Source organism: Coturnix japonica, chromosome 1 (assembly GCF_054131305.1).
Source record: "Coturnix japonica strain WE chromosome 1, WE-NBRP24, whole genome shotgun sequence".
Taxonomy (NCBI): Eukaryota; Metazoa; Chordata; class Aves; order Galliformes; family Phasianidae; genus Coturnix; species Coturnix japonica.
The window spans coordinates 90,389,823-90,417,092 of NC_140663.1; the positions used below are offsets into that span (position 1 = coordinate 90,389,823).

At 38.5% G+C, this 27,270-nt stretch overlaps 1 protein-coding gene across 1 annotated transcript in view; it reads left to right on the top strand.

Annotated features, from left to right (window-relative positions):
• The first annotated feature begins 862 nt into the window (after window positions 1-862).
• The window catches only part of LOC107322457 (uncharacterized), a 416,365-nt gene continuing 389,957 nt past the window's right edge, over window positions 863-27,270 (top strand). The window contains exons 1-2 of the mRNA XM_085527597.1: window positions 863-1,040; window positions 3,372-3,532. The gene's annotated coding sequence lies outside the window, so the exon portion shown is untranslated. The remainder of the gene's footprint in view (window positions 1,041-3,371; window positions 3,533-27,270) is intronic.

Genomic DNA, 27,270 nt, shown 5'->3' on the forward strand with positions numbered 1-27,270 from the left:
AGAACACTAGAAAATATTACTGTTTTCAGAAGGGAATGAGGCACCGAGGCCTTTAAATCTTAATACTGTGAAAGCATCTTGGGTGCCAAATTCCTGTGTTGAGATATTTGTTTAAATTATATTTAAAATCAGAATTGTTTTCTGTGAAGTTCTACGTGGTTGGGGTGCTTTTGCAAATAGGACTCTGTTTAGCTCAGGCATTTATATACTGTGAAAGCAATGGGGAAGGATTGTGCAAGGTGATGAGCAATTAATAGACCTGTAACTCTTTAAGCTTTCTTTTTAATTTGGGGTTAGTTTGAGCTTTCAGAATGTCATTGACACTGGAGGGTAATTCTTGATTTCCTCATACCATCTTTGAAAGTCCAGATGCTTTTCTAAGAGGTGGAGAAATGATTAAGCAACAGAGTGTATGTAAGTTGTGAACTCTTCCTTCAGAAGTGAGAATATGAACAATGAAAACTTTCACAAACCTGTACTTCTTTTGTAGCTGTGCAGGTTTTGATGCTACCTAAATAATGCATGTGCGGTTTTGCAGCTGTCTTTCTAGCACCTATCTATCTAGCAGAAAAGAAAGAGAAGAGCTTCAGCTGGGTTGTTTTAAATATTGACTATTTTTTCTTTAAAGTTGTCTCTTGGACATCTGGAAGTCTTATATGCATTATTAAATGTTGACCTTTCAGAACCTCGGTTGTGGAATTTTAGTGTTATAGGCTTGGGAAACATTGTACTCTTAACACATGTAATGCTGCATTTTGGTAGTAGTTCAGAAATTTGATAATCCATTCAAAAATATGGTGACTTTTTTGTTTACTCTTTTTGTGGTGTTTTTTTTTGTTTGTTTGTTTGTTTGTTTTCCCAGAGCTTGTGGGGGCATCATAGCACAAATGGAGCTGTTCCAGTAGAAGATAATTTGCCCTTTCAATGAAAACATCTATTTCTAGCTCATCTCAATGGAAACATCTATTTCTAGCTCATCTCATTTGAAATGAATGTTTGATAGCAGCATATACAGACACCTTTTGTTCTTGTGGGTTCAGGTAAGATTAAGATACCTTTTCTTTTTAATAGGAGTTTGCTTCTAACTACAAATTTTTGGTAGTTTGAGAAACCAGTACCATTTGTATTAAATGCTATTAAGAATTAAGTGTATGTATAATGTAGCCACATATTATTTGTTACTGAACACTGTTTTTCAACACAGTCATAGAATCATACAATTGCTCAGGTTCAAAAAGACCTTAAAGGTAATTGAGTCCAACCACAACCTAACCATGTTACCCTAACTAAAAACCCTCCACTAAATCATGTCCGTGAACCCCACATCCAAATGGTTTTTAAACACACCCAGGGATGGTGGCCCAACCACCTGCCTGGGGTGCCCATTCCAGTGGGTTAACAACCTTTTATGTAAAGAAGTGTTTCCTTTTATACAAACTAAACTTACCCTGGCACAACTTGAGGCCATTTCCCCTCATCCTGTTACCTGTCTCCAGTGAGAAGAGACCAACCCCTTGCTGTAAGAACCTTTCAGATACTGGAAGAGAGCAATAAGGTCTCCCCTCACCCTCCTCTTCCCCAGACTAAACAGCCCCCATTCCCTCAGTCTCTCCTCATAGGGCTGATTCTCCAGGCCCTTCAGAAGCCTCGTTGCCCTTCTTTGGACCTGCTCCAGCACCTCCATGTCCTTTCTGAACTGAGGTGCCCAAAACTGAACACAGTACTAGAGGTGAGGCCTCACCAGTGCTGAGTACAGGGGCTGGATGACTTCCCTAGTCCTGCTCACCACACCATTCCTGATACGAGCCAGGATGACATTGGCCTTCTTGGCCACCTGGGCACACTGCTGGCTCATATTCAGCTGACTGTCCATCTGCACACCTAGGTCCCTTTCCATCAGGCAGCTTTCCAGCCACTCCTCCCCAGCTCTGCAGGGTTGATTGGGGTTGTTGTGACTAAAAAGCAGGACCTGACACTTGTCCCTATTGAAACTCATAGTTTGGCTTGGCCCAGTGATCCAGTCTATCCAGGTCCCTCTGTAGTGCCCTTCTCCCCTCAGGCAGATCAACACTCCCTCCCAACTTGATGTTGCCTGCATACTTACTGAGTGTGCACTCAATCCCCTCATCAAGACCGTTAATAAAGATGTTAAATAGAAGTGGCCCTAGTACCGAGCTCTGCGGGACACTGCTTGTGAGCGACCACCAACTGGATTTACCTCCAGTGAGCACAGATCTTTAGGCCTGGCCATCCAGCCAGTGTTTCACCCAGTCACTGCCACTGCCATTTTCACCAGCAATGAGCTTTCACTGTTGCTGCTGCTGAAACTCATCACTCACTGCCTCACTGTGCTCACATCCACTGGTTGGTCTCCATAGAAGTTGAATGTCAGTGGGTTCCAATTTTTTGTGCATGGAGGAACTCAGTGACACTCCTTTGTTTCATCCACACTTCCATGTCAGATGGCATTCTGCCATACTGCCTTTCTGATGCCATCTGTCACATGCAAACAACACGTAACAGGATATTGGTAGCGAGGTCAAACTTCTATTGTCATGCCACCAACATCTGCCTCTGACATCATGGGCCAACATAGGAGATATTACTTTCAGAGCAGCCCTTAGAGTTCAGCAAGCGTTAAGGCTGTGGGGTGTGAGAAGATGGGTGCATAGTGGAAAAATTATCAAGTCTTTATTGTGGGATTTCACCTAGAATCTGTTGTTGGTTAATGTTAAGAGCAGAATACTGAAATGGAAGCTCTTTTGTTCTCATCTAGTCAGTGGTCTCAGCTGTGCCATATGCTTTGGTGGCAGATCCTTCACCACAGGGCAAGGCCCATCCAGAAAGGTTAAGATGGCATGTTACTAGGTACCTCCCGTGGTCATTTCATGCCCATTTCTGCAAGAGCAGATGCAGCTGTGTTCAGTCCTTAATGCTATTTGGAAAGCATTCCCTGTAGGTTGCTTGGGTAAGGGAAGAAAAGAAAGCAGTCAAAATGAGGAATTTCTTTGGCCAGTTTTGCAGTGCCTCTCAGTAGAATGCAATTGTTGTATTTTTCCCATCTAAACCAAGGCTGAAATTTAATTTGAATGTCCTCTAGCCATGCGATTCCCCTGGGAATGAAACCTATAAAACAAGCTGTATCAGGCCTGTACGAATTGTAGACCTGTTCAGTCTGAATGAGCTTTAACTTCATTATGTTAGAACAGAATAATTAGTAGAAAACTGAAATGCAATTTTGTCTGAATAATGGCAGTTCGGAGGCTTTACCTCACCTATAGCCTTACAAGGCTTTTAGTGTCCTGACAAGCAATCTGTCAGAGCAGGAATGTTGAGTGCATTCATTTTTTACTTCAGTTCTTTTCTTACAGGAGCTCAAGTGACTCCGCTGAAACCCTGGCATTTATCACAGACAAAATTAGGTCAGAAGAGAGCACAGAGGTACTGAACTGAAAAGAGATAAATTCATCCTTAGAAGGAAAAGAATGGCTCGAGCTGCAAACTTGGGTTTAATTTGTCTCCTCCACATAAGGTAAGAGTTTTCCTAAGTGATTTTCCAGCCAAGTTAGCAGTATCTTCAATATTAACTTGTACTGTCGAGCTATAGGAAGACTATTAAATGCTCTCTGATGGGCTATGTAACTACGAAGAACAGAATAGGTGTTTTTTTCCAAGATGTAAACAAAAGCAGCCTAGGGAAGAATCTTTTCCAGTTTAATCCTATGGTTGGTGTCCAGTCATGCAAGCTACTGAGTGTGTTCAGGTGGCAGTAACAGTGGCAAGACTCGTCTGTTGTCATTATTTTTTAGGACCCCAGTATCTGCATTCTGGTTACTACCAGAAGAGTAACGAAGCTGTATAGATAACTACTGTTGGGCTATTTTCTAATGTTATAAAATATACCTTTCTAACTGACAGTGAAGGAAAACTTTAGCATCTTTGCTGTGGAATCTATTCCTTAATTGCACATTCTACTATAGTTTGGATAAAGTTTTGAATGTCTGTCTGGGCCTGACTGAATGCAAGCACACCCAAATGGCATGCTCTTTGGAAATAGTCTCCTGAACAATATGCCTCTGGTTTTACTTAATTATCTTTCAGAACTCACTGTTGTATTCACGTTTTGCTCTTCCTCCCATGTCTATCTGAGATGACTCAGAGCCTGCCTACAAGGCTCCTTCCCTTTTAAAGTCTTTTGTAAGCAATTACATCTCCTGTTGAATTAACTGACCCTAACAATAAGCTGGCTAATGGCTCCAGATTTCTCTGCATCCATTGTTTTTTATTAAAATAAAATATATGTTTATTGTAAACTTTCTTACAAGCAACTTAGAACTTCCTGCAAGAGAATTGTCTGGTTTGCACCCCATAGCAATACATACAGCATCTAATATCCTTATGAATCAAAGTCTCTTTTAGCAGACAGGATGAGGGCAAGAATACTGGAAAGAGCGGGCAGGATAGTGGAGATGTGGTCAGGTAGTGGAGTAGTGGTCTGATGCTTTTTCTAGTGGTAATGTACTGTATGACCTCTTGTGTGCTTTCCCTGTTACTTACCTTTATGATGTGACTGAATTCCTTGAGATTACTCACGTGTGAGCAGTCTTAAGCACGCATGTGTTTGCAGGCTCACTGCCTTCATCTGTGAGATGGGTGAGCTTTGTACATTCATTCTGAATGAGAATGACTGGGTACCTGAGCACACACTCCTGCAAGGGAAAAATAAGGCAGAACAAGGTTCTTCCTTATCCAGGAAGCCTACAGTAGGAAGAACCTGACAGAGTGCTGGACCCCAGGCTGCGACTGACAGTGAGCAGCTGAGGTGAACCAGACTCCTTTAAAATATGTATATGTAGAATGAAGCAAGTCAGCCAAATGTGTCCTCCCAGATCTTCCATGTCTCGTGTCAAATAAAGGTTATGAATAGAATCCACATCGTTTCCCTGCCCTTTCCCCCATCAAAAAAGTAGTCAATTTTTTTTTCAACTGTATGTGTTTTGCACTGAAAAAAGAGAATAGGAATTCAGGTCAATAGTTATTTCCCTCAGGTATTTGTTGAAGAGCATCTCTTCATCTCTTCTGTCCAGGTCATTTCTATTGCTTCCTTAACTTTTTGTATTTCTAACATGACAAGTTATTTTTGTAAACATATTTCATGAATTGCCAAATGCAGTAACACAGTGGCTGTATTTGTGGCTGTATCTTGAGGTGTCAGACCTTTTTAGCTCATTTGTTTTAAGAATCGTAATTCTAATCTATCACATCCCATTGCAAAATCAGATTCCTGAAAAGAAAGAATACACTTTTTTATAAGATTGAATAATTAAAGTTGTTCTATTAAGATCTCATTGCTATTGCTGGTACATTTAACTAACCAGCATCTAAAGATTTACCACATCTGCATGTGGGAAGAATAAGTCACTGAGGTAGAAAGAACAAGACCTTCTTAACGTCCTTGTAAATAACAAGGAAAATCTGAAGATTTGCCTGGGAGCTGATGTAAAAGAAAGGTCTAGTTTAATGTGTTGACCCAATTCTGTTCCTCTCGGTATCTTTGATATGAGATTTTAAATCGGATGGAGCATATTTGAGAACCTAACAGAGGGCAATGTGGATAACAAAGCGCTTTAATTAAGTGCAGAAAGACACTGAGAATTCTAGGTTTTGTCTTTTGTTTTTGTCTTTCGTTTCAAATACAGAAATTACTTCAGAGTGTTTACACAACCCAAAATGTGTTTGTTTGCACGTGCTATCACTTAAATTTGAAAAAAGAAAACTGTATGTACATGTGATACATATATGCCCATACGCACGTTATAATTCACTGAGATGAAAGATGGTGATTGCTTTCTTACGAGTCAGGGAGTACATTTTAACACAAACTTTAAGAACATCATGATGTTTTTCAACTATTAATATCCCAAATGGCTGCAGCTATTTTTGCTTCAGATTCAATGGAGAGAAAAATATGGATGCACCTTTACTCCATCGTAAAATATCAGCCCCATTAGGCACCTCAGCTTAAAAAGAAGGCTGAGAAAACTAAGCTATCTGTATAGCTAAGCAGCAGTGCACTTGCAAATGTATGATAATGTGGATTACAGTGGCTCAGTCTAACTGCACTGATGTCATATGAACATGTTGCTAGAACATTTCTCTTTGAAATGTTCCCAAAGCTGCAGTTGCTTAAGGGCTGTAAGGTGCAATCATATGAGACAAGGATAAGTCAAATGTCTCTTTTGAAGTGCCAGATTGTTTTTTTTTTTGAATAATATTCTCCAAATGGAAGATAAAATTCAGTCTTCTGCAAGAGAGTTTGAGTGCAATCTGCACTTTGGAGAAAAATCACTGTCATTTAAGTATGAGTGATAAAGACTTAACACTGTCCTAAAAGAAAGTTCATGACTTCAAAGTTCACTTTTTGCCTTGGAACAATTGCCAGCTTTTGACATCTAGACTCTGAAGCAAGGTTGATCTCTGCTCTCCAAATTGCTAATTCTGTCTCAGAGGTTGAAATTATCAGGGAAAAAAAGAGACCTCCCTAAAGCTGAATTCTGGTTTTCGTTTTGACAGATTGCTTCTGTGTAGGCATTGTCAGAGTGCTCAGTTTTTCATTTGCCCTATGTCTGCCTTGTACGAATAGAGATGATTGGGAATTTTCTAATGAAAGAAATCTCATCTAATTCATAAAAAAAATTATCCCAAACTCACCTAAGGGGGTGGAAGAGAATAGGGGAAAAGAGGAATGTGGATGTTCTGCTGCCAAATATCAAGTAACTCCATCATGAAAAGCTTCTACTGAGAGGCTAAAGTTTGGGCTGAGATTACCATTTCTCCTGAACAAATTAAGTCAGTTTCCCCCAGCCACCAGCTATCCACAGGCTGGATCTCTCACTCTGTTTGTACAAAGGGCAATAGCTCTGATGGAGCTGGAGATACTTTCTCCAAAGTAGTTGGTGTATAGGCAAAAGCTTTGGAGTCCCAGACTAGACCAAGGTTCAACCTCCTTTACTGACTCACTGAGAAGAATTAATTTTTGAAAAGGATTGAGCACAATCCTTGTGTTTGCAGAGGATTTTCTGCCGTGCAAAATCTCCTGTCAAACAAATCAGGTGCTTGAGTCTGTGTCTTTGATGGCTGGCAGGTGTGCTCTTAGAGCTAGGGTGAATCAGATCTGAGACCATAATTGAGTGTGAATGACAAACTTTGGAGGCCTTCATCCATTCTGATGTGAAATTAGCAGTGAATCAGGGTTCTGTAGCAAGTTATGCTGTCTGTTAGGCTTTGAAAGGTATGTACGCAATGAGGGATGAAACTGGAAAAGGAAGAAATGCAAAAGGAGACAATAGAATTATGGACAAGTTGAGTGATATCCTAGATAACGTATTTAAAATAAGGCCCTCTACAAAGTAGTCCTCATTGAACTACAAAATTCTTAGCTGAGGAAGAGATGACTCTCTGGCAGTGGATTTCTGTGAGCTGATAATAATTTCAGTGGTTTTAATTTTCTTTATTATCTGGAACCACTCTCCTATTATAGATCAGTCTATTTGGAAATGTAACGATTGCCTTACTCTCTTGTCTTTCTTCATTATCTCCTCCTTGTTTTTTTTCCCTTTGCTGTCCACCTGAGCATCTTATCAAACTATCACTGCTCACTCTTTGCCTTCTATGTGTCCTTCCTATTCTGCTGGATGTGAAGCATGGGGGAACCAGGCTAAACAAAGTCTGCCCACACTCTGCCTGGCTGAGTATTCAGATATTGGCATGCTTCTGAAGGGGAGACAGTGTTTAGAACAAAATGAAATAAAATCATTGCATTTTAAGTTGCAGATAATTTATAGATGAGTCAAGCTTTCTTGCTTGCTGGATAGGCTTCTTTGAAAAGGTATCTTTAAATGCTGGTGGACATTGAGTTGCGTAACCAGATGTGCCTCATTCTCAGATATCTTCCAAAGCATACTGAAAGAACTGATACAGTAAATACAGTTCTCTGACATAGGAGAATATGAGACTACTAAGGGTATGTGTAATGTTTGTGACACTGGGTCTGTATCCAGTTCCAGCATTATTAGTGCAGCTGTAATGAGGTTGTAACGCAACTCCATGTAGTCAAGTGTTAACTCTGACAATTGCCCACTACTGGATGCTTAAGCAAGAATATGTAATGTATCAACATACAGTACTACTTCAGAAAGATGTTTTCTGACTCTCAGCGATCTGTAGCTCAAGAAAGGTAGCATCTTTTCAGTGAGGAAACTCAATACCTACTCATTTAGTTTTTGTAATGAGGGAGTGAACTTTGTAACCAAATATTATACGAATACATAAAGACTCTGTGTTCAGTCTGTATATACAAGTAAGGGAGATGGGGAATTAATTTCCCCATTTTTTGCTGTATGAATGTTTTACTTAAAAACATTTGTACTGTTTTTCAGTTGTTTTCTAAAAAACAAAGCTGAAGCCCTGTACCATGATAAGGAATGCTTTGATGAAGGAAATCTGAGAGTGATAATTAAAGTAATATTTAGCAGTGTTCTGGATGTTGTGAACAGTGTTCCTTATTTCCATCACAACGCTAATCTTCAATGCTAAGCAAGTTGTTTTAAATATAGTAGCCATTTTGTTCATATTGTAGGTGAATTCTTTTATTATTATTAGGATATTTAATCCATAATGTAAGTCTATAATATGATAGTGATCGTGGCCAATTATTTTTCTTTTGTATACTTTAATTGTAGAAGCTGATACAAATATCTAGATAATATTTTCAGATGGATTGGATAGCTGTTCCATGTGAAATTTCCTCATGTTCCATCTCAGTGAATCTTGTGGCATAATACTACATGTCACATGAGGAAAAGGAGGGAAGGGTGACTAGATTCACAAATCCCCTCAGCTAGATTAAAGTGAAACAAGATCCAACACAACCATGAATTTTAAGGAATATGTCTGTACTACAATTATCTTAACAGAACTGGCACTGTCACAATTATATCTGTCTAAGCTGTGCAGTTAAATGACACAACTTTATAAGAAATCAAAATAAGCTTTTCAATTACTTGACAGTTTTATAAGGGAACAGAGAGAGAGAGAGAGAGAGAGAGAGATGGGGAGTGTTAGAGAAAGAGATACCTGGCCCAGGGTCCAGCATTGCTCAGTCAGACCTTTGCTCCATCCACACTTCCATGCCAAACAAAAATGAAGGTTATTTCTTTTGGATAGAAAAATCTAGAAATTAAATATAACTTAATGCCTAATGCAAATTTTTATGTACGTACAGTATGCAGTCTGATTTGTTTTCTAGTTTTAGGCCCCAGTACTGCAAAGTAAAGAATCTAAGATCATGAGAGAAGATCATGGGGATCTGCTGCCTGCAGATCTGAGCAAACCCTGGAAATGCAGCCTGTTCAGCAAATCTTTTGTAGAGCTGGAGAGCCTCTGGAAAAGCCTCCAACTTAGTTTGTTTAGGATCTGTATCATATCTAACAGGAAGCAGGATTGTTCCAGGTCCTACAGCAGTGGTTATTTTTATGGTAGGCTGTTATCTGAAAAGTAGAAGCAATATTGGGGTTGAAATGAGGAACCATTTTGTCATTTCCTCTTGTGTGAGAATGGCAAAAGGCCACGTCATTGAGTTCTCTCCTGCCTGTGCTGCTTCTAGATCCAACCCTTTTCATCTCTTTATTTTACAGTTGTGCAGCTACTGTGGTAAGGATGGAAAATACTCCTGTGTGCAATGTATTCACTTGGATTGTGGCAGTTACAAGAAACCAGTTTTTTTAAATACCCAAGCAAATGGTGTTCAAGCAATCCTCCTGAAAATAAGCTTTTATTCTTCTTATTAATTCTTTATTTATTAGTTATAAATTCAAATGCATGTGCAGATATGTTTAGTTAAGCTGCTTCCTGGATCAGCTTTTTGAGCTTGTGTCTACCTTATAATTCCTGAATTCTGTTCATTTTACGTACTTAAATTGTCAGTAGATTTGGCCTTCATTCTGTCATAATAAATCTTATTCATAGACATACAGGCAAAGTCCATCTTAGATTTTGTCATCATGTGGACCAATTTAGGTGCGATTGATTTACTTTAATTCATATGATTCATTTCATAATTGCAAGAACCTCTTTGGGGTATTTTATTTGTGGCTGGTCAGTCTTTGTCAAAGAAAAAATTTGCATGGATTTGAGAAAACTATGACACTTGGAGGGCAGGAGGGTGATTTGAATGGTCTGAGGCTGTAATGTTTGTGTTACCATGGTTATTTGTCAATCAACTATCTTGTTTAATTGGAATATAACAACTTTGGCCATCTGTCAATGAAACATTGCAACATCAGTCTCTGGCCTTTTCCTGAACTCTTAAGAATTGTGACTTTTCTTTGAACTCTCAGCTTTTAGTTCCACTGACCCTGTTGCCCATTTATAACTGCTGTGCCATTTATCACTCTCAGGCTTAGAAATATGGTTGGGGGAAAAGACTCGAGTGCAATTATTCACACCTGTAGTCTCTTTGTACTTGGACTTCACAGTTTCTGCACAGTGTAACTGATAGGGAGAGATTAGTTACAAGACTGTAATTCCATTGAAAGATTGGGATGGTACCATACCATAAACTGTATACAATGCTCAAGTGTTTTGATATCATCATGGTTCTGAGATTAACTTACAGCATTTACTATCAGTCTTTGTCACTATCTGTTTTAGAAAAGGGTCTTTGTATAGCCCCAGCGTTAAATATTAGAAATACAGTAAGTTAGGAAACTTGCTGTTGTACTTATCCTCATGTTATTTGTTGAACTATAGCATGATGTAATTCAGACTTGGCACAGAAGGACATAAATATTTATTTTTATATGATACAGAGATATTCTCTGTATTGACTGCTGACAAGATCTTGGCATATCAAACTGAATTGGGACTACTTCGGCATTTTAACATTTTTGCCTTTTAAAATAAACAGGACAAAGCAACATGTAAGCCTATCAGGAAGAGTTACTGGTGAGCCTACAGTATCATTCCAGGAAAAAAATCCATGTGTAATTTAAAAGAAAAACAAACCTATGTCTTATTCTCTTGCATTCCCTTTTCCCTGTATAGCTTCTGCTATTTGCACACATGCACTTCTCTTCTGCTCATAGGAAACGTGAGCTTTTCCTTCCTTGAGTTCTTTGTTACCAATTGCTTTTCTCTCTTTCTTTTCCTGCTCACTCTTTTCTGCCTATTCATGTGAATTTTTCCATCACTTAAGTGAGAAACAGTTGAGTATGTTGTTCTGTAATGCCACTTTGGCTAAGGAATGCTTATTTTCTTTTTGATTTGGCCTCATGTAGAAGAAATAAGGAATTGCTTCAAAACTCAATCAAAGTATGAAAGCTTTGTTTATATTGGCAAGAAATCTTTTTGCAAATCATATGAAGGAGGCTAGGTAAGAGAAGAGTAGAACAGTATGGAAAGCTGAATAGCTCCAGATAAGTTGTTGGAAAGAACTCCCTTGTTCTTTCAGTTATGACAAGAATAAATCCAAATCCAGGATTTTCTGCCATAGAAATTAAAAATGTTATCTTTGAAAAATGATTTTTTTTTTCTTTGCTACATAATGAGCCACTCAGGAAAAACAGTGTTTCAAATATTTATTTAATTTGGCATTCTCTAATCAAATCAGCTGCTTTTTATGTGTGATTTAATCCACAAAGTGTTTTGCTTTGACTAGCTTCGAGAGTGAATGACATTTGCCTCATTTGACATTCTCCCTTACGCCTCCTATGTCCAGGTTCGCTGGCTGGACTGTCTCTTCCATCCCATACCTTTGTGATCACAGCATTTGATGGGGGCATTGTGGAGTAGGAAGGAAGGTTTGCAGAGGCTAATGAGCCTTTTTTTCCTAATGTCTGCCTTCACTGTGCTTTATAAGCATAGAGAAGTATTAAGGTTCCCATAAAGCATTAAATTTATGCTTGCTAGATATTGTAAGGAAAGAAATCCATCAAACTGCATTATAAATTTGTGCCAAAGCACAGAATGACTTATATATTCAGAACTTCCTTCTTTTATCACAAAACACAGCGTCCTAGTGTTACTTATTGCTAGTGAAAGTTTAATGAAAAGTTACACAGTTTATTAGAAGGAAATAAAGAACCTGGTGAGAGACTACGTAGCCTAAGGACAAGGTAGGCAGAGCCTCAAGACGTAAGAAAGGATTCAAAAAGGAGAGGATATATTTTTTCAGCCTTGGATCCCTGGGGGTGCAGACAGACACCTCCTTGAAATCTGTTTAGTGTCTAATACCCCAGTGAGACATAAGACTGTAGAGCTGTTTTCAATTCACTCTCAGCATTTCCTAACTCTATATACTGACATGCCAGTATTCAAACTGTCTCTTCAGTAAGACTGTGCCCAAGCTTGTTGATAACTTGAATACGCTGCAGACAGCTATGGATTTCATGCTTTGTTTTGTTTTGTGGAACTAGTTTTAAGTTACACTTCGCAATGATCACCATTTAGTATAAAGAAATAGTGTGATATCTCACTACAGACACTGGTTAGGGTGCAGTAAGTTTAATTGGCAGGTAGTTAGCTATTAGTAATTGCAAATGTTTGTACTGCAAGTGTTTATGACCAGGATTGTTGTGTTTAAAGGGTTTCAGTTTACTGTGTTCATTCAGGGTAAGCTGCTTAAGCCACTTTTTTTTCCTGCATTTGAAGCTCATACTCCAATGAAACCCTGCAAATTTTGTTTCCCTCAGAGGGGAAGGCATAAATTACATAAACTAGCCACCATTACAGCTTTTAATCCTGACTGTTTAAGATAATGTGTTTTAAACAGTGTTTTATAAATCATTTGTGATTTAGTGTAGTTTAAAATCCTCTTTTTGGTTTTAAAACTAGAGGTGTAACTGAAGCAGGGGGGCTGTGAAGGGGAAGGTTATTCTTGTTTAAATACAAATTGGTTAATTGATTCTTACACCATTTACTGGAAGCTTCTTTGGTGTTTGCTTGCTCCCTGAATTGTGTGTGGCTCAGCAATATGTATTTCCAGTTATTTTAACTTAGTATTTCTTAAAGGGTGAGACGTATGTTGGCATAAGTTTTAACAGATGTGTATTGGAGGTTTTATATTATAAATAAAACAGGAAGGTTAGCATTATACCTGTTTTCCACAGAAAATACAAGAGAATGCAAAAGGGTTTATCTGTGGACCATTGACCAATTTGATTTAAATACATAGAAGTTGGTTATCCTCTGGAAAACTGATTGATAACTCTCTGCAACAATATTATTCTCTATAATGTAAGTATGTGTATTTTAGAGCTATCTGAGTGGCGTGAGCATTATTTTTCCTTAAAAATTCAGAGAGAATGGAGAGGCAATCTGCACATTCTGTCTTGTAGGGGCATAACAGCATACTCTTAACAAATACATGTCTCCTCACTCTGCTTGGTTTGGGGTTAGCATTTGCTTTCTTTTCCTGAGACTGTAAACCCAAAGGAATTCCTTTCCTGAGCGTGCAGAAGGAATTAGGGCAATTAGCTTTCTTCTCTTTTTAGTTAACTTTTTTCTCTGTGGGTTATGAAAAATTAAATAAATGAAGTTGGTCTATACACAGTGCTCTGCTGAACTTGCTCTGCTATATGCAATTTTGTCCTTCTCAGTAGGAGGACAATTTATACTGTAAATAAAATGATTACATTCTGTTGTCCAGGAACCAAAGGGACAAATTGGGAAGGAGGGACTAATTCAAGCTGCACAGTGGTAAAACCCAACATTTTTTTTTTTTTATCAAGCTAAGCTTGCTTCTGTGGCTCCACAGAATGTAAATAATACTTATTTTTAGCATGTATGTGTGAATTTAATTGAATGAACTCTCAGGTGATATGTTTTTGTTTTAAATTATTCTTATATTGGATTTATGTTCTTGTAATAAACTCTCTTAGCCCTTCCCCTTAGATTGAAAAACATTGCAGTGGCTGTTGATGCTGCTTTTTAATGTGCTTTTTTAACATTTTGTTCTTCAGATTTTAAGTTCAGGAAAAAGTCTTTTATTTTAGTGACAGCAAAATGCCTACAGCTTAGATTCCTTGAAAACAGTGAAAATGCTTTGTGACATGAATGCAATTTACCCTCTTCACATTCCCCTTAGAGTGCTCTCTGGCTCATGAGTGTTATCAAGTGGGACCTGAAGGCATTTTCAGTGGGGTTGAAAGTACACGGGAAGTGAACAGATCAAAGTGTTCTGAACCTCTGGAAGATGATCAGATTGACCTGCAAACTGATGCATCTCAGCATTCACAAAGACCTGTGAAAGATTACTCTCTTCCAGAACTTACTTGTAATTTCAGATTTGGTGATATTTGGAATGGTTGGAATTTCATGTACATAGTAAGGTTTCATTTTTGGAGGATATGCCCTTCTAACTATTACAGAGCACGCAAATTCAGACACAGAAATACTTTAAAAAATATAGTGTCTTGGTTAATTATTTTTAATTTATTTTCCCCTTGAGTAAAGTTACTGTAGGAGAGCAAGGAAGAATGACAATAACCAAGTGAAACTGAATCTAAAATGAGTCTACCTTGGCATTCATGGGAAAGTCCTGAGGAGATACAGCTTTAGGGAAAATACAAACAACAACAAAAAAATCAGTAATGGTGCAGTTAATTAATTTATTTTGATATGCAATTTTTATTTTTATGGAAAGTTTAGAATCATAGAATCATCGTGAAATCGTAGAGTGGCATAGGCTGGAGGGAACCTTAAACATCATCTTGTTCCATCCTCCCTGCCATGGTCAGGGCTGCCACCCACCAGATCAACCTGGCCTTCAGCACCTCCAGAGAGGGGGCATCCACAGCTTCTCTGAGCAGCCTGTCCCAGTGCCTCCAGCACCCTCTGAGTAGAAGCTTTCTTCCTAGAATCTAACCTAAATCTTCCCTCTTTTAGTTTAAAGCCATTCCCCCCTTATCCTATCACTATCAGACTGCTAATACGCAACTACGTGGATAGGTAGCATTTTTGTCTACAGCTTCAATTTATGTAGAAATATTGATAGATATTCTATAACAAGTTTAGGATCATAAATCTTTTGCACTGAGACTGAAACAATTTATCAGTTTCCAATGTCAAAACATTCTCTTTGATTATGTGCCTTACCTAATTTCTTCCATATGTTGTAACTGTTAAGAAAGAGTAATGGATTAAAAGAACTTGGAGAGTTGTTTGTACTGTAGTTGTGCTTAAAAACTCCAGCCAAAATTCTGGTTCTGCTGTCTCACTTTCTGTACATGTGGAAAGAAACGAAATTTAAGCTTCTTGTAACTTCATTACACAAGACTTCCTTTGATGAGAAGAAAGAAGAATTGTTTGTTTGACAGAGAGATCAGACCAAAGCACGAAAAAAATTAGAGAATAAATTTCCCTGACCTCAACATAAGGAATTTAGATATTTAAATGTTTACAGTTACAGGTGCTAAACCATCAAACCATAGGTGACCCCATTGAAGTAGGCTGCCTATGGGCAGCTACTCTGTATTTCACTCCCTACATTGATACTCAAATATTTCAAGTGTATGGGCAGAGGATTTGGAGATCTGGATACGGGAAATCCTGCTCCACATTGATTTAACAAAAACATTGCAAGAATCTTCCTGACTTTCTCTGAAGAGTTTAAAGCATTTCTTCTCTGCTTTGCCTAAGTTTAAGTCTATATGCAATCACTGAATTGTTGGAAAATACTTATTTATTGTAGAAACATAAAAGAGAGTCTACCCTCTGGGATAAATGAAAAGGGAGAACAGGCCTCTTCAGACATGGAGAAAGCTAAGATAGTTAATGAATTCTTTACCTTGGTTTTCATGGCCAGTCAAGCTTCTCATGTCTCCTGTATCCCAGAATTTCTAAGTGAGGGTCAGGGGAGTAAAATGCCTTCAAGTGAAAGAGTGGAGCAAATCCGAGATCACCTTATAGTGCCGTGTACAAGTCAATGGAGACTGGGAGAAGAACTCCTTGGAAGCAGCCCTTTGGAGATGGACTTGGCGGTCCTGGTGGACAAAAAGCTAGACATGAGACAGCAGTGTGCTGGAAGGTGAACAGTACTCTGGGCTGCATCAAATGAGGAGTGGCCAGAAGGGAGGGGGGGGCAATTGTCCCCCCTCTATTCTGCTCTCATGAGGCCCATTTGGGGTACTGTGTCCAGGCCTGGGGCCCCCAGTACAGGAAGGATGTGGAGCTGTTGGAGCACATCCAGAGGAGACCACAAAGATGATGAAAGAAAGGTTGAGGAAGTTGAGCTTGTTTAGCTTGGACAACAGAAGACTCTGTGGAGATCTCATTATGGCCTTCCAGTACTTAAAGAGAGCTCACAAGCAGGAGGTTACTTTGCAAGTAACATACCTCTTTACATAGCGTGATATTAACAGGACAAGGGGGGATGGCTTTATTAGGTTTATGAGGCTTTTAATAAAGGCTCGTAGGCTTACGAAGCCTTTATTAGGTTTAGGTTACCTGCTAGGAAGAAGGTTTTTACTCAGAGGGTGATGGAGGCACTGGAACAGATTGCCCAGAGGATTGTGGATGCCACATCCCTGGAGGTGTTCAAGGCCAGGTTGATGGGGCCTTGGACAGCCTGATCTAGTGAGTAGAAGGTGGGGGTTAGAACAAGATGAGGTTTAAGATCCCCTTCAACCTAAGCTGTCCTATGATTCTGTGATATTCAATGAATATCCAGATTTGGAAGGGAGCCATAACAAAATCTTTGTATTAATTTCTTTGTCGTTAAATACTTTTTTTGGCACTGCAGCAGGAACTCATTTCTTGTCAAAGCCATAGTTAGCAGGAGGAATATTATTTTGTTTTGTAAAGACAAAAAACACATTACCTAATATACTTTTTTTCCTCTCCGTGGCATTCTCCTTCCTTGTGCAAGCAAATTGGTTTCATCACATTTTATAGAAACAGACTGATGAAGTGCAGTCTAATTCTCTTGGGCTTCTGTCTAGCAATATGACCCTTGGCTATCATTGCTTTTCCTTCTTATTTTGTTTGCTATCTATTGTGTGCCCTGGTGGTGCAGTGGTAGGAATGCCGCCTTGTAACACCAGGGCTTGGGTTCGAATCCCCCTGTGGCACAAGTGGTAGAAGTGCCGCTCTGCTACACAGGGGGCTTGAATCCCGGGGGTTGGACTTGATGATCTCTAAGGTCCCTTCCAACCCGCACGAGACTATTACCTATTATTACGTATTGAATACTGACGTTGGATTTGTAAATTTTTAGAAATGGGTGTAAGATGAAGTTGAAAATAGTTTTTCTGTAGGCAATTTTGTAAGTTAGAATAGCTCTAAAAATAATCCTTTTCTAATTATAATAATAATAACAAAATGCATTTTTTAATCCTTGCGTCCTCTCTCGTTTTAAATACCAGTAGACCGTTGGCTAAGTTAAGTACAGATTGAATGTCAATCATCTTTCAAAGTAGCAGTTAATTTTATCCTCATATTGACAGGCAGCACAAATGTCCATATTTTGAAACCTTATGTCTATAAGCAGCATGGAAAAGAAAACTCATTTGTTTATATCCACTTTGGAAGCTATGCTGCCAGTCTACAGCAGAGCTATTCAGCTCAAGAACTGTTCTTAATTTATAGTAGAAGATTTACTCAGTATTTGGAAGGTTTATTTTCAATATATCATGCTCTAATCTTAAACAGGTAAAGAGAGTCAAAAACAAAGATGTGGGTGATACGCTTTCTTTAGCAAACTTTTTCTGAGTACTGATCTTTCCTGATTTACTTAACGGAATCAGATACTGTAGCTCATTTTGAGACTTCTGAATCTAGATAGCAGCCACTATCTCTGCCACTGTTCTTAAGTATTGGGTGGAATTTGTTTCAAAAGGCCTTATTATGTTGAAAATCAAAATCCCTTATTCAGCCAGGTCTCTTCCATTTTATGTCATTGAGGCTTTGCAGATAGGAGCTGAAGAGCTGAGTTTACATGGTTTGCAGCAATTCAAGGCCTCTTCAGTCTGAGCTTTACCTTCTTTTCTATTTCAGAAGTGACTGTGAAGTGCCATTGAGGATCACAGTTAATGAACAATGGGGAAAAGGTGCTATATTTTTCAAACTGTTCAAAATATAAATATTACAGATTCAAGCTGAGACTTGAAAGAGAAGCTTTTTAATTTAATTTAATTTAATTTAATTTAATTTAATTTAATTTAATTTAATTTAATTTAATTTAATTTTATTTTATTTTATTTTATTTTATTTTATTTTATTTATTTTAATTACCTATTTCTTATTTCTGTCCCTGCTGCAGAATCCAGAAAATTTCACTGTGGGTAAATTCCTAAGATTTTTCATCTTACAAAGCCCTAAAAGGCTCGTGAACTCTGCCATAGGATGTGGTTGCTTTCTTTTATGACAATACTGGAATGTCAGTATTGGGTCCCTTGGATAGACTCCCACTAATAAAATGTGAGAGGCAGTACCATAAACGTTTGCTATTAAAAACACACAGATTTAGCACCTGTTTACATGCTGTTAGATGCATTGTGCTTGAGCACAACACTTGTGTGGCTGGCTTGTGCCATACATGCCTCCCTGTCCTCTTGCTGCCTTGGCTGCTGCATGTTTCCTCTTGTGCATTACATCACTAATCCTTTGAGGAAGTCATGCCAAGACTGACGTCTTGCTTATAGCACAATTTGAAGAGCCTCCCTTCTTGCTTGAACCAGAAGGGAGATGGCAGAAAATTAAGACTGACCAGCAGTTGTGTTTCACTTGAGGTCTGTTGCTGTGGGGTGCCAGAGGCAGTTTGTGTGCAGGGATCCTGGACATAAGTCTGCAGATGAGCTGCACACCAGGTGTCTGTAGAACCTGCAGAGCACAGAGTTATTTCCAGATGTATCCTCTTCCTCCTCCATGCAGTAATGTTGCCTGTGTGCTGCTGAGAAGCTCATGGCCGTGGAAAGCCACAGCCATGGTGTCTCTGTTGCTTCTCTCACAGGGAAATATTTGTCTTTATTGTCACATTCCCACAGATACCTGCAGAATTGCTTTTTCTGGAGCAGAAGGAGGAGAGGCATGCAGACTAAGCTGTATCCTCAGCAACAGTGTGTGAAATGTTGGTGGCTGAAGGCTTAATTAGATGTAAGAAATACCTGTTATGGATGAAACTAAGATACAGAAAGAATCAGTGCTGGCTGTTTTTTTAAGGTTACCTGCTATTTGTTTGCTTTTATTTTGCTTTTCTCCTAGTCTTAAGTACAAGGACTGTTCCAAAAATACCGCCTCCTATTTTATTATGTTGGCCTCTGACATTAGAGGGAGATGTTGGTGGTATGGCAGTAGAGGTTTGACCTTCTTACCAGTATGCCATTACATGTTGTTGCTGTGTGACAGATGTCAGCAGAGGAGCAGCCTGATGAAATAGCATTTGACATGAAAGCATGTATGAAATATAGGTGTGTCACTGAATTTCTCCATTCAGAAGAAATGGCCCCCATTGACATTCATTGATGCCTGTTGAACTTTTCTTGAGACTACCAGTGAACATAGTGAGGCTGTGGGTGGTAGATTTCATCAGTGTCAGCGGCAACAGTGGGTCACCTCCACTGGTGAAGATTTTGACTAGCATGGCGTGCAGGCTCTTGCTCATCCCTGGCAAAAATGCATTGCTAATGGTTGTTACTTTTTCAACATAGTATTTCATAGCTGAGAATTTGTTCTATCAAACAATATTACTGTGCTCATTGCATCTGTTGCAGTTTTCATGGAAATAAATATTACTTTTGGAGCAACCTAAAAAATATGCCAATCAGAAGTAAGGATCTTTTTGTCCCATCATTACTGATGCTCTTATAATTTCAGAGTTGAAGTTGTGTTATTGTAATGTAATAATCACTTTTTTCTTTATTTTCACCTTTTCTTATGATTTTTTTTTATTAGATCTAAACAGTTCAGATTTAGAATACAGATCCTGCAGGATCAGGACAGAAGTTTATTGAAAACAACATAGGATGATTGTAAATATTATCTTAAGGCCTCTTTAGGTAACTAAATAATAAAATCTCTGCTTATGTGATGGAGAAACAGAGTCACAAATGTTTCCAGAACAGTAAAGCATGGATATGCTGCAGGATTAGAACGCAGAAGCTTTCATGGCCCTGTGACCCAACCACCACCAATAAATAAGGCTGCTTCTCATTAGAGCTTAAATATAACTTGAGCTTTTGATCTTACACTGAGAAAGAAATCTGCCCTTGATTTAGAGATATTTTTAGTAAGCTTATGTTCCTTCATAAGTGATTTATGTCAAGCAGATTTATCACTCTGCATTATGTAATAAGGAGGTTGACATGAGATGCTCCATAACTTGTAATGGCAGAAGGAGTATCTCCATCCTCACTTCAGACTTCATAGTGCTGAATTTTCATTTGGAGGAAATGTCTTTTGGGTATGCACTAATATATACTCTTCCATCCATGTGCCATTTAAATACAACTTACATCTAATCATAGAATCGTGAGGTCCAACTCAACCCACCCCCAGCCCCGCCAGCCATGTTCCTCAGTGCCACATCTCCACAGTTCTGGAGCACCTCCAGGGATCGGTAATCATCCCTCTCACTTCCTTGAGCAATCCTTCTCTTCTCTTGAAGTAATACTGTTGTAAATACTTTTCTTGCCAAATGCCCCTGTTCTGAAAGATTCTCTTTCAATGATTCTCCAGTCTCTCTGCAGCAGGCCAAAAGCAGCTTTTCTGAGAGCTCTGTGTGCTTTGTTACACTAAGACTTGATGTCATTGCATACTCAAGATGGCTACAGGTGGTTTCAGCCAATAGTGTGTGAAACACGCCCTTTCCAGTGTATGTTGGAACACTGGTTTCAGCTGCTCACTATGTATTTCACTCCTAATGAGTCCTTATTTTTCTGTCCCTTGTATTCATCTACTTTCATTTTCACCTGTGTTCCAAGTAAAGACTTAAAGGAGGATATTGATAAGGAGGGCACTGTGAGCATCTCAATCAGTGTAATTTCTTAAGCAGAGCTCTAATTAAAAATAGTTTGTTTCCAGAAAAGATGTGTGAATTCAGCAGATGCAAAGGAGGTTAGAGGAGTGTGGCTTCTCGTGCATGTTCCTGGAGGATAGTGGTTTGCACCAGTGGAGATCACACTGAGCACATATTCGTCTTGCAAGAGAAGTCACAGGGTGGAGTGGCAGCTCTGGCTTTCTCTATGCCTGGCAAAATAGAAAAGCAACACTGCATTTGACTTACCTCTAGCACTTGCTGTAGCAAACACAAAAATTGCTGAAAACATAGAATGATCTGTGAGAGTCTCACAGGTCTCTCACCTTTAAGCACTAAGAAAAAGGATCTCGACAGAACAGTTTCAGGAGGGTCGATGTCAATTTTAATGTGTTAGTAAATCACATGGCTGGGTCGAAATGCAGAACTACAGATTTCATTAACAGTTTCCAAGCTGTGTTTTCTTTACTGAGGATTTCCCATACCTGAATTGTGCAGCTTCTGTGATCTTTGTGTGAACCTGGAATGGTTCGTTCCATTCTAAGTGCCTGGGATTTCAGCAGAAGATAGCTCTGTTTTCTTCTTCTTCTTCTTCTTCTTTTTTTTTTTTTTTTTTTTTTTTGAAAATATGTTGGAATTTCATATTTGAACTTGAGGAGCACATCACATGGCACAGGTGTTTGTAACCAGGATGACTCGAATCCCTTGTCCCCCTCTACTTCCATTAGATTAATAGGCATGCAAAAAGTAATATGGATAAACCATCAGATTAAAAACATATTTTGCAGTGTTTCAATGTGTTCACTTCTATAGAATTGGATATGGTTGTCCTCTGTCACTTTAAATTGGGATCAGTAAATGCATTTGATTTTAAGGACCTCTTTAGTTGCTGATAGAATTGCAACTCTCCACTGCCGTTCCCTACAGTGTCTTGTAGTTAATGTTGAAAAGATACTGGGAAACACTTATTACATCTCTGAATGATGTCCTGCTGCTCTGGGTTTGCTGATATTCCTCTATCTCAGCCTGCGAACGCTCAGCACTTCCAGTAGGGGTCAGGATGACATTGTCAGATATTTTGCAAACGTGCTGACCTGAATAGGAGCCTTCCAACATTCCTTATTCGCACAGACAAAACCTTTGGGTGGGTTTTGTTTGTTTTACTTTTTAATATGCAGATAAAGCATGGTATGATTATGTTTGTTTCCACGGGATTTTAGCAGCAACTTTGTAAAGTTTGATGACAAATGTGTCGAGTTTCTTGAGAAACGGTGAAGGTTGGGAGTAGAGGAAAGCAGAGGGAAGGAGGTGACCCTGAAGAACTAATGCTGCTATTGAGGTAAAGGTCTGTTATGCTGCTTGTGTTGGTACGAGGGGGCCTGCAAAATGGGGTTAAATTTGTTTCTAATTATCTACACAAAGCATGTGTATATCACTGCATACATGCATACATGTCTATCCACATATGTATGCATATCACACCTGCACAGATGAACATATACGCACATGCATGCCTGTATTTTTATTCAAGGCTGTGCTGTGCATGCACAGCTGCAATACTTAAGCAGCCCTTGCTTGGTTGCTCATTTCTGCTTTGTCATTGTAGCTGCCGTGTCTTGACTTAGGAAGAAGAACAGATCTGAGAGGGGAAAAAAAACAACCGTATACAACTGCCAGAAAAGAAACGGGGAGGTTTTTTATTTTTATTTTCACACACACCAATTACTTGATCAGTTTTGTGGGATAGCCATGCAAGTAAAGGTACTTGTGCAAAACAGCTGGCTGATCAGGTAACAAGGGTTACCTGAGCTGCCACAGTGATTGAAAAGAGCTAGGAAACACAATATATGTGTTTAAAAATGAAATCTTCTGGGCTCTAGAACATAGTTTTATGCCCAGCGTACATTTTATGGCAGTTTCTATAGTGCAGAAACACAAAGTACAGGTGGCCTCATTGCTGAAGTTTTCACCTAATGCTGTGGATTTGCTAGTGTACGTATGAGGGCAGGTGACAGAATACTTCACATCATTTATTTTGTACAGTCTGCCAGTGGCAGACACTGAATTGTGTATTTCTGTTTTCAAGCCTGCTTTGCATTAGGATGTACAAAAGCAGTAACTGTGATGTATTGCACGACTGGCATTCAGTCTTCCATGTTCTTACTGGCACACCATTTATTGGCACATCAGCAGTTTAGACGTGCACACAGACACAGCTCTTTTGCCGCAGTGCCTGTTCTCTGGATTCCTCAACCAAACCATCAGTGGGCATCAGCTCCTGGTGCACCCATGAATCACTCTGTTCAGAGACACTTCATCTGTGTTCAGAAAGAGCTGCAGCAGTCTGCTGTGTTCTGCCCCTTTGACTCGCCATAAAATAGCTTAGTCCAGTAAGTAGGAACCACCTACAAAACACATGTAAAGTTGAAGTCCCATTCTGCAATGTGGTTAACTGGAAAGAGAAGATGATGTTCACCGTCTCTGAGTATATAATAAGTTGTGGAGGAAGATAAATAACCAAGGGTGAGGGATAATAAGATGAAAATGAAACAAAACCTTCTTTTCCTGAAGTTTGCCCTAAACTATATTGACAATAGGTTTTATCAGACTATGGCATACTTTCCAAGTGAAAGCGGTGAAAGTTTGTATTGCTGGTGACATTAATAGCTAGAATGGAAAAAAATCTACTCTGAGCGCTTATGGGAAAGGAATGAAAAAGTTCAGCAAGACATGAGGTAGCTCAATTGGTCTTCTTGATCTATTGTGACAAAATAAAACTAAATACCATGCTTTCTCTCTGCTGATTCAGGAATTATTTTATATTCACATTTATGTTTCCTTTTTTACTGAAAGAAAAAATACTCTGAAATCAAGCAGTTTTGGACTGAGTTGGCTGCGAAGGAAATAAAGCAATACTCCCACACTCTATGCTCCTGAATTTATCACAGTAGGTGAGGGTAGCTTACAAATGGCAATGTCAGCTTGCATTTTAGGAAATTAGGTTTTCTTATAAAAAAGGATGTTTCTTTCTTGTAGTGATTCTCACAACCTGACCTATGCCATGAATATATATTTACTTCCATAGAAGTCCTCAGAAAAGTCCTTCAGTGCACTGGGCATGTGCTACAACTGCTGGGTAAGGGAAAGGCAGCATTTCTCTACAGTTCAGGAATATTCAGCCCATTAAGGTCAAGCACCTTCTGAGCTAGGAACGCTCTGTGTTCGATGTGCCTTCTGCTATGCTGGAGTAAGGAGCCCTACAAACTGTCTGGTAGAACTCTTACCTGTAAAACTATCAGGTTTCACAAACAGAATGCCATGGTGTCTTGTACTACTCCAGCTAGAACACTGTCCATTCCAAATGATATTGTATATTTATATTTCCTTGCAGCATCCAGAAGTCCAGTGAGCAGGAATACCAATTTCAGCTTGGCAAACTTCTAATCTTGCTGGCCAAATTGTCCTCTCTTATTGACTGTTATTAAGTTTATAATACTGATTTTGTGAAAAACAGTGAAGAAATTTGTAGGTTTTATTTGTTTGTAGGTTTTTTGTTTGTTGTTTTTTTGGGGGGGTTAGGTCCTTTTACACTAGTAGCTAGGAGGCATCCAATTCGAATGTTTAAAAAGAACAAGGTCATAGTATATTTCCCTTCCTAGTCAAAGCATGAAGTCAAGATTATTAGCAGAGAAGACATGACAGAAAGGGAAAAAAAAAATCACAATACGGCAACACAAAAAGCTCTACCATTAGCTATAGTTAGTGTAGGTATTGCCGAGTAGTACTTCAGTACTGTTTGGCTTCCAGTTTAAATGCAGAAATCTGATTAATATTTGATTTTTATCACATTTGTAAAGTTTTGTGTTTGTTTTTTTCCCTGAGGTTATTTTACTTTTATTATTATTCCTTTTCAGAGAGCTCAGAAACTGCATTTTTCTTATTAGTAGTAGTTTGTTGCTTGAAATTTAACTTGAAAATGTCATATATCATCAAGTGAACAGGCACAGCACTTTTCTATCCAGAGCTCTTAACTATAATTTGGAACATGACCTTTAACATTTGAGATCCACACAGTGCTCACCCTTCTGACCTCTGGTTTCCAAATTGCATCTTTTGAAATACTTCTCAAGACACATTTTTGTTTCTGAAAATAATGTAGCAAAACCATGAAGCAGTAGACTCTCCTTATGTGAAGAATAATTTAAAATTCAATTAATCAGAATCGTTTAAAATATCAAATATTTAATTAGAAAGTTTTTATAAACAAACGCCATTATTTTGATAGCATGAACATAGCAGCTTCTTTATGTTGTCTTCAGTGTAAACTGTGCATCCTAAATTTTGAACATTTATCTGAGTAGGTTTTTTGTGTGAAATGGTATGACTATAAAAAATATTGGATTCCATTGTGTTTAAATCTTTGTTGAGCCCTCTCCTATTGTGTTTACTGTTGCCCTTTCCCATATGCTCCATATTTATGTGCACCTGCCTCCCAATTAAATTTTCATTAACATGCACATCTGCAGAAGCTCTACTTGCTTTCATCCCACTTGAAGAATTAGATGTTTTACACTACATACATTTCCAGTTTACTTTTTTTTTTTTCTTCTGAACTTCCAAAAGAAGCAAATAAATGAAAAATGCAAAAGTTAAATCAACTTTGGAACTCATTAGTCTTGCTAAATTTTGGTCTGACTTCTGTTTTGTTTGTATTAATTTCTCATTTTTTTATACTCAACTGTAAAAGTAAAATACTATTATTATTATATGTTAGCATTATACAAATTTTGACCGACTGAATGCTGTTTGGAATAATTCATTTTCTTCCCAGAAAGCTCCTAGTTAGCAGAATCTCTTCAGAAGTCTCAAGATTGAGGGACTGATTACAATGGGAAGCAAATTATCCACTTCACAGCAGTGCTCAAAGAAAGTAAATTCACCTCTACTGCCATTAACACCGTAAATAAATCATGTGCTCTACACATGTTGTGTACATGTTCAGATGAACTTTCATTAAAAATCTGACTCTATAACAAGATATAACAAATGCCCACTGGTATAATAGTTGGTCTCTGTTCAATAATAGAAGCACAAAACTGATGCCTAGAATACAGAAGCTGAATTACTTGTTACTCCTAAGGAAGAAAAAGAAATATAACCATTACTTCAGGTCACCACTGAGGTCACTGACAGCGCAGCATGGGGGATTCAAGTATAGAAGCATGACTGCAACTAGCTCATGGCTGTGAAAGATCTTTAGTCCCCATTGCTGCTATGTGCCTAAATTAGAAGCAAGCAAAGAAAAAATGATAAAGAAAAAAAAGAAATTTAAAGAGTGTTGGCCATAATGTACACTGTTTTATGAAGACAATGTCTGTTAAATTAGTTAAATCAAGAGCGAGTTGGTGGGCAGACTCCTCTGCCATCCCTGCACTGCTTTCTGTAATAATTAGATATGGTCCTGTTGTCCAACTGTAGTCCAGCTTTTATCATTCTTGGCAGACAGAGCAGAACAACGCTCTGGTACTTGACCTACCCATAAAAACTTGGACAGGAAACAGCAGTAAATAATCCACTCAAAAGGCCCTTGAGAAAAGCGTTACACTTGGTTCCTTATAGGAATTGCATGCTAATCTGGGGGAAAGTATGGGACTTTTTCAAAACATGGGCTTTGTATTGTTAGCAGCAATTTTTGTTTTCCTATTTCTATTAAATGCCTCAATAGTAGCTTGAAATACAGATGTTTTGTATGTCATAGAGCTGAGAAAGGCTACAAAATAGTTTCCAGTTTTATTCCACTTAATCAACATAGAAATTGACTTGCAGTGTGCACATACAAAACCAAACAGTGTCTCCAACCAGCCCTCAAATGTCTCTGAAACTGGTCCTGGACTCCTTCAGGTCTGGGTCCTGATTCTTCCTATTCTGCTCAACATGAAAACCTTGAGTCTTCTGCGATAAAATTAGAGTTTTACCTGAATTTCTGTAGGCTAGTTCTTGTTACTAGAAGCTGAAGTCCTAGAACTTGGCTAGGTAAGATGGCTTTATTGAAATTATTCATTTGGCTTTCTGAAGTTGCATATATTTAAATATCAGGACAGTGATTCCTCAAAGCCAGAAATTCTGTGAAGTTTTTTTTTTCCAGTTTTACAGGAATTCTGTTTTTTTAGGAGTAAACAACAGTTTACATGAAAAGTAGATTGATACATTTTTAGATCTTAGTCTTACAGCTGATCTAAATT